We start from the raw sequence: 8,789 nt of genomic DNA on the forward strand, positions 1-8,789 counted from the left end.
CTGCCCTGTGCTGCTCCAGCTATCTGCCCTGTGCTGCTCGAGCCGTCTGCCCTGTGCTTCCTGGAAGATCAATGACATCATAGGAGGCTCCCAGGAAGCTTCCCATCAGCCTAGAAAACCTTTTAGAATCCAGAAAGCAAATCAACAGTTCAAGAATTTATAGCTATTTTATTATGTCCGAAAGACCTTGCTTTGCCATGCACTAGGGTACTGTCGCATTGAATTATGATAAAACACATTTATAATCTTTCTCCATATTTCTGCTGCCACCGCCTGTCCCCTGAAGGAGTCAGAGCCTCCGCCTATGATGTAGCTGTCGCTCGCTCCTGTTTTCTCTGGCAAAGGACGAAGGTGCCGGCAGGTGCGAAAGGTCGCCTGGCACCACACCGTCCAGCCGGATCTCATGAGTGCCGCAGAATGAGCCCCAATGAGACCTGTGTGTCTAGACCGCGCGGGCAGCCGGCTGCGCCATTCCGGTCGGGCTCCCGAGAACTCCAGGGTCCTGCGCAGTGCAGGCCACACGCCTGGCTGGACGCAAGGCTGCGTTTTCACGGTAATGTCCCTGGGGCGTCATTTCGAGCTCTATCAGCTGTTCTAGCAACCCCGAAGAAGAGCGTTAACAAAGCAGAACAGCGGCCAAAACTTTAGTGTCCCCGTCGGACTTCAATGTGCTTCTCACACCGGATCTACAACTAAATTAGGGAGTCCTGGAGGCCCATATAAATGCAGGCAAAATGCCTAATAAACTGAAATGCTGTGAAAATATGCAAACTTGTTAATATGTAAGCATTTTTAGCATTTATACTGAACACTGCTCTGATTATCTGACCGAAAATTCACAGCACATCACCCACTGAAGGTTTCAGATATGCGCTTTGCAATCAAACGTTTCCCAAACGTTTCTGCATGTTATTAGCTACACTGATTTCACCTCCTCTGTGACTTTAACGTTGCATCATTACTACTTCCGAACAAAAGGAAAGTGATATAAAAGCAGGTGAGTGTGTATCACTCGAAAACACCGAGAATTAAATCAAGGACAAGCTGTAGAATGGAGACAAACTGAATAAAGGCATGACTTTAATAATGGAGAAATAACACAATCGTAATGAAATAATGCCAAGACATCAATAGTGGTACCAGAGAAGATTAAAAGAATATCCAGTTCTGGCAGTAAAAATAAAGCAACAGCTTCATTCCTTAACATTTGTATCCATCCAAACCAGTGTTTCTCACCCCCCAGGAACCCAAGAGACGTTCCACGTTTTTGCTCCCTCTCCGCTTCCTGCCAGACAGTACACGTTTTTGCTCCCTCTCCGCTTCCTGCCAGACAATACACATTTCTACTCCTTTCCAGCTCCTGGTGGGAGCGAAAACGTGGACTGCTGTGGGTCCCTGAGCACCAGGTTGGAAAACGCTGTTCTAAACTCACACTGGTCTATCGATTGTGAATGATTAAGAATTAGAACATCCAGCATCAATGAAATGGCAATGTTATTCACATCAGACCTCTTTGGGGGTCAAGGTTTCTTCGGTGGACTGATGTAGACTCACAGACAGCCACGCTTTGCAGAAGCATGTTATTTGAACCTGAAAAAGCATCACTGGGAGAGAACAGCAGCCTTGCGGTGAAATATTTTCCCTCTCATTCTCTGATTGTTCAGTCAAAGGCCATACTGTTTTTTTTTCATTCACTGGCCTAATTCTTTTATTTTTTAGTTAAATCCTTCCATGGAAAATGATATTTTGATACACTGCTCAACAAGTCCAGTTTATGAGAAACACAGATTAACTTTAGTCACAGACAAAAAAACCATGGAGAAGAATATTGCATTATGGCCAGTTAGGAAGAAGGGTTAGCATCAGGGAGGTCTTGGCCCGAACCTCAAGTATGATCCTTGCATGTTAAAGCATTAGGCAATCGAGACATATCTCCAGGATGGAACTGAGACGTGTCTCCTGACATTCCTCTGGAGGATGTACTGAAGCTTGAAGCCCTGGAAGAAAGTCAGCCTGAGGTAGCCAGCAGGAAGGAGAATGTATCAGATAAGCATCGGGGGCAAATGGCTTGTGCTTCCTGAGAAGAGGACAAGCGCTTATCGGGCCCTGAGCTGTCCCTGCGGAACTTCTGCAGAAGTTTCTCTCGCAATGCTGAAAGAAAACCATGAAGAATTTGGCCCTGACCTTCTATGTGCTGCGCCGAGTCGCTCTTTAAGTTCACAGTACGTACTCTGACCTCGTTCAATTACTGGACAAACAGAGGTAATAATTTGCTGCTCTGATCAAAATGCCAGGAACTGCCGTTCTCGTATAAATTAAGTGGCTTCCCTCAATGATCTGGCTCTTCTTTAACCAGACCACTAGTTAACCAGCCCCTAATTAACATGCTTTAAGATACTATGCTACCCAGTACTCTGGTTGTCGCCCTGGTTACGTTTCCTCCCTCCCTTAGTCGTCCCTTTAAACAGATAACCCACTTCCCACGTACCTGCCCGCCATGTTATTCTGTTACCTCTCGAATTCCAATCCGTTTTTTTTCTTCCTGCCATTCATGATTTATCCGCCAGAACTCTGGGTGGCCTCAAAGGATTTCGCCAGGAGTGGGAGAGCCATCCCAGTTATTGGAGAGAAGCATTCCTCTCACATGCATCACCGCCATTGTGGCTGACGATCCCTCAATCGGGATTTTCACTGGGAGAGGGAAAAGCGTACAATATATACATGGAAAGAATGGGAAACATCTGGACTGTATTAAAAAGCACATTAGCGACCCCGAAACTATTTGCATAAATGTATTCATTCAACAATAAGAAGACTGTTTAAAATGTGCAGCTGGCATGCGGAGCGAAAAAACTTTGCCTTTGATTTCATGATATTTTTCAGTGCACAGCAGGGGAAGACCTGCACATTTCAGTGGCAGATTAAACAATCGTGTGATTTATTTATTTATTTATTTTTGCAAACCTACCAGCCTCACTTGATGAGTCATTATTGAAATCACCTGCTGCCAGCTAATGAGGACAAGCACCCCCAATCGCCGTGACGACCTGTGACATCATAACGGTGATGATCAGTGAAGATCACGTTTTTAGCTCCTCGCTCATCTGGTTTGTCTTGCCTGTGGATGCTGTGTTCTGGGTGCCTTATCTCACAAGGCTTCCTATAGTAATTTACCCTGGTTTGTCGGTGCGTGTTACAGCCTTAACCCCCACAGTGCCATTGATGCAAGAGTGTGAGTTCAAAAACTGTAAGAATTGGGACCCAAATACTTGGTGATTGATTGTACATTCGAAGTTAAGCTTTGCGAATAAATAAAAAAAAACTTGCCGTGCAAATTATTGCGCGTGTGGGAAATGCGCTGCCCGTCTCGATCTTTTCAAGATGACTGACAAGTTTGTTCTCAGCCAAAAACATCTTGATGAGCAAATCCTCTCTTCATACATTTTGTGTTCACTTGCATAAACAATATTCCCTGGAGAGATATTTAAAGAATGCTTTTGAATTATAACCAACTCTCATAGTTACAAAAATAGAGATGTTCAAAAATTTGAAGGAATCATCTGCCACACAAAAGGTCAAGAGATACAAATTTGATTTAATTGAAAAACAAAACTACAAATAAAAATATTATCAAATGATACTGAGCAATGCAACATTTCTTTAGCGCAACAATTGCACACTCCTGGCTTTGTGGTAATGTTCACAACAGTCTACAGGATTACCTCTCACATCCAAAGAAGCACAATTCCTAAAATTATAAGGAAATTACATGCACTTACACGCTTTTCCCTGTCATATAATCAGCAGACATTTCTGCTCCAGTCTGTGTTAGAATTGAAGTTAACTTCTACTGTATTGTGACATACACGTTACACTTTTTTACATCTGATTTGCATCAATACTATGAATAGTTAATTGGCCCATATCAGACATTCTCAATGCAGGTTCTAACCGACCAGTGACCATGTAGTTTTTGGTCCAACTAAGCTGTCTGTTAGTTTGGTACAATTGAGTTCTTCATTGAATGTATCACACAAACATTACTGAATGACTCATTATTTACCAAAAATGTCTTCCTTAAATTGTAAAAAATGTATGTTAAAATCTTCAAACTACAGTTACAACGATTCCTGTTACTCCTAAAAGGAGAACATGCACTCAGTGTTCAAAGACCAAAGAACTGATTCAAGAGGCAAGATAAGAGACAACAGTCAGTAGCGAAGGAGATGAGGGGCAGAGGGACAACCGTCCCCAGACCCATGATTTAGCAAGAGAAACACTCCCCCCAAAATTCACAACAATTTACCAAGAACTGGCCCCTCTCCAGGTCGGCAAATTTTACAGAGGGGGTCCCGCCCTCTTGCCCCCCCGTGTGAGACTCCTCCTCCACCCCTGCCACAATGCAAAACACCGAGTGGCAGTGCCACTTTATTTATATAGGGGCATGTAACGTTTGAAGTGCCGGATGGGAGAATAGACCCACTTAAACATTTTTATATACTATCATTATATAATCATTATACAACTGTATGAATTATTCACAGGTATTTTGGGTTGCGGCATTTACTTCTAAATGTATAATAAATGTAAAAAGTTTCATTTTGCTAAATGTTGGGCTTTCTGAACACTGCAAAACTGAATTTGTCCATATAGAGGCACGGAACTTAATACACCTCCCCAGAGCGCGGAGTGAAAAATGCAATTAAAAGCATTTAGGTCAATGGCAGAATGCGCTTAAGGGTCATTTACATGCACCATCCCCACATTTAGTTGTTTCTCTGCCCAAAGTGTGTATTTAGCATAAATGCCATGAACTCCAGACTTACGTCGCTGGGAGAAAACGACGTGTAGCTACACTCAAGGGAGAATCCACTCCTTTCTTTCTCTTTCACTGTTTGTCTTTTATTTAATTCCAGTTGTTTTGAGTGATATTCACTCATCTTCTCCTTTCTGTGTTTAGCACTCAGGGTTTTTGGTTTATTTGTTTTAAACACTTTGATTCTGTCCATTGTATTTTTCATTTTCAGATTCAGCTTTATAGTCATTCCAATCATTCATTGTCACACATATGGGAGAATAAAAATACATTTTTGACTTTTACTGAGTTTGATTGTTGTTGCGCATTAGTTTACGTGTCACATTACCATTTGAAAAGAAATTAATTTTTTTTTTCCTGCAAACACTGAATTATAGTTTTGTGGGTGACTGTCTGACCAATTTATTAGCGCAGTTCATTATCTGTCCTTCCTGCTGCCTTATTTACAAACCAAAGCATTTACGTTGTGTCAAATTAAGCAATTAAACCATGTTAGCAATATCGACAAACTGCAACACAGCATCGTCTAATCCTTTTCAAAACATTTTGCTAAATATGTGTCCTGAAACGGCACATTTTCCTATTGAGGGTGGATGACTGAGGGGAAGACAGCCAGGCAGCTGAACATTCATGTATAACCCAGAAAATATTTCAAAAAATGTGTTCCCTTTGAAAGGCACCCAACCTGGAGGAGACACGCTTTGAATTACTCCTGAGAGAGAGTAATAACGCCGACACAGTAACATGGAAAAAAAACTCAAGGTTTTTGTGTCTGCTCTTATTTAAATTATTTAAATATGTGGTTCCCTGCCGACAATGGAAGGAATTTTATTAAGATGTAATTGCTCTTATTAAATTTCCCTATGCGCTGTCAAAATCCTTACCGATAATTTATTGTCTCACTAAGATACTTGGCACTAGAACAGAGAACCCACTGAGGTTTTTACAAACCCAGAAAAGCTTTGAATATACTCCCTGTCTTTGATAGGGGACAGATTTGCCACCTGTTCTTCGGTCTGATGGTTGAAGCCGAAGTGCGTGAGCCAGTAATAGGTTGGAACTGCACGTGCAGACCGTTCCATTACTGCCAATAGGGGACTGGTATTCTTTTGTTCTGTTATTTAGTTGCTACATAGCTTACAGTTTCATACCAGCAAGAATGCAGCTGGATTTAAACAGCCAAATCAAAGGCAGACTCTACATCCCTCACAAGGTACTAAGTTTTCAACAGAAGTCAGCTTTTTCAGGATCTGCACCTACTGAAGAGCATTTTGTCTATGATCGGCAGATGCCTGATGATTCTGCATTAAGTCAGTCTTCAGAGCCTTCAGGTAGGTGTCAGATGCTAAGATGATACCACATAGTTGGTTCATTGGGCCCCAGCATTTTCCAACATGGTGTCTAAAGGCTAGTAAGTACCAGGCGCTGATGGACTTCAAAACAGAGCAATAATATACTACATGGTCAAAACTATGTGGACGCCCCCTTTTTTTAAGAGTAATTGCCTAATTAAGGCAAACCTCTTGCTGACACTGGTGTATAACTGAACACAAAGCCAAACACAATATCCTACAATGGGCATAAGGATCAAAGACATGGGGTTTTTGTGGGTCACATGTACATTAATGTTGTATTTTTAATGTTCTCCCTATAAAAAGATTAAACTTAAGGACCCAGATCAGAACACAACCTCTACACTTGCATCTGAAGATCATAGACGGAATATCAGTGAAGCTGGTTTCTGAGTAAGGATGTTACGTAATTGGTAATTACAAGACACCCAGCACAGACAAAGGCATGCAGTGATATCATGACAGGTATGATACACAGTATTTATGGAATAACATCACAGTAATTACACGGTACTGTGAGCTCTGATGGAATTATACCCCCGATATTTATAACTCCAGTTATTAGGTATAATGGGCTGGAATAGTACATTCCATTCTCACTTGAGTTGGACAAGCAGTATGCTAGGAAAATATATCATGTCATGTAACTATGCCGGAATTACGGGGTCATGCCACACCATCAGGTTCAAGAATTCCTCAAACCCTGCTGGGATCACAGGAATCTGGGGGGGGAGCTTGACTTGGACACCTGGGGATGGCATTCCAGTCCAGTCCATCGTAGGATCGTGCTGATTCACTAATGGAGCCCCAGGAACACCAGTGCACCTGAGAAGACTGCGGCCAGAAGAACAAGGAGAACATGCAGATGCAGAGAGCAGCCCAGCTATGAAGCAGCGTCATGCCTCACGGGGCAGCCCCCTCCCTCCATTTTACCACAGCCTTCACAGGACTGTGGTTCCAGGGTAATGCTATCGATAGCCTTTAACATTATGTGGCTCAGTGGGTTAGGACACTGTGCCTGTAATTCAAAGGTCACTGGAGTAAATCCCAGGGCCAGCAGAATAACTTCACTGTTGCGCGTTTGAGGGAGACCATGAACCCCAATTTGCTCCAGGGAAGTATGTCGCTTTGGATACAGGTGTCTGCTATTGAGATGAAATGTAACACTGGACGAAATACTCAATAACATTTTGCATTTATATCTGATGATTAGTCTTGCTCCCTAAATTTCAGCAGTTAATAATCATTAGTTTAAAACTTCATCATGAGATATGAAAAATTGAACAACCTTGACCATACTTTCTAAAAGCCACAACTGTTTTCAGCAGTAAAATAAAAGTCACTCCATATTAAATCTCAGAACCCAAAATACTGGCATGCAAGTAAGTGTTTACTGAATCAGTTCCATCCATCCACCATCTAGCTCCTCATCCAGTACAGGGTAACAGTGCTGTTTACTGGCAGGCAAAATTATTTCAGTAATTTCAGTCATTTCTCCCATTGTAATAGAAACTGACCTTGTATAATTTAATATGCAAATTTGCTATTTCTCCTAGATAATTTATATTCTGCTATTTTACTGTATACTTTGTATGAAAATAAATATATTACATACAGATACATTTTAGCTAAACATTTACAAGCAAGCAAATAGTAATATATTTCAGATTAGAAATAATTAGACTTTCATAATATTCATAATAGTCTTCTTTAATAAATGGAAAACCTCTTTTCTGACACTAGTGTGTAACTACAGTTGCCATCGTCATCTTTCTTCCATTTGTTTTTCATGGCCTGTCTTGCATGACCACCTCCGCCTCACACTCATAAGAGCTTAAATTGGTTTTACTGTCGCCAAAGCAAGCCGCTCACCTAAGGTTAAGCTAATGTCTCTGAAACTCACAAGAACAGTTTTAGCAAAGCAAAACATGACTGAGCCAAAAGTTCACCAGGCTGCATGTTAAAAATTTATTGCAGTTCGCATCAGTCATAATGCCTATATTAGTTGGAATAGAGTCTTCAATTCACCTTTGTACGTTTTTTTTTTAATGTTATACACAATTCGTAAATCGTAAATACAAGATCATTATTTCACTGGATCTAATACTAAAAATCATTCGCTCAAAATGCAAATTGCGGATAATGACAAAGGTATGTCCTGCTCAAATAAATTCCAATGACTGAAACACCGCGGCAAATATGCACTGCATCAGAGCCCAGCAACAATCTGTGAGGCTGTCCTTTGTTATGGGGGGGGGGGCCTGGCTGGGGCACACATTTTTTTCCATTGCTTTCTTTTATTTTTATTTTATATGCTTCACATCTGTATAAATGTCACATTTCTGGCAGGAAATGTGTCTGGCCAGCACAGGTGCACAGAAATGCTTTTCAAAGGAGCCCCGCGTAAAGATTCCATTCCCGTTTAACGTGAAAAGGGGCAAAGGCACCATTTTGTCGTCACCGAGGGCAGTGGGCCTGCACTGAGAGCAGTGGGCCTGCACCGAGAGCAGTGGGCCTGCACTGAAGGCAGTGGGCCTGCACGGAGGGCAGTGGGCCTGCACTGAGAGCAGTGGGCCTGCACCGAGAGCAGTGGGCCTGCACTGAAGGCAGTGGGCCTGCAC

General features: G+C 42.0%; 1 long non-coding RNA gene across 1 annotated transcript; it reads right to left on the reverse strand.

The window, feature by feature from the left end:
- Positions 1 to 1,586: 1,586 nt before the first annotated feature.
- LOC125726853 (uncharacterized) lies at positions 1,587 to 3,040 on the reverse strand. Its single transcript, XR_007388450.1, has 3 exons — positions 2,969 to 3,040; positions 2,489 to 2,691; positions 1,587 to 2,151 (listed from the first exon to the last, which is right to left on the reverse strand). It is a non-coding gene; the product is annotated as an uncharacterized LOC125726853 (long non-coding RNA).
- Between the last annotated feature and the right edge of the window lie 5,749 nt (positions 3,041 to 8,789).

The sequence above is a fragment of the Brienomyrus brachyistius genome, chromosome 2, assembly GCF_023856365.1.
Source record: "Brienomyrus brachyistius isolate T26 chromosome 2, BBRACH_0.4, whole genome shotgun sequence".
NCBI lineage: Eukaryota > Metazoa > Chordata > Actinopteri > Osteoglossiformes > Mormyridae > Brienomyrus > Brienomyrus brachyistius.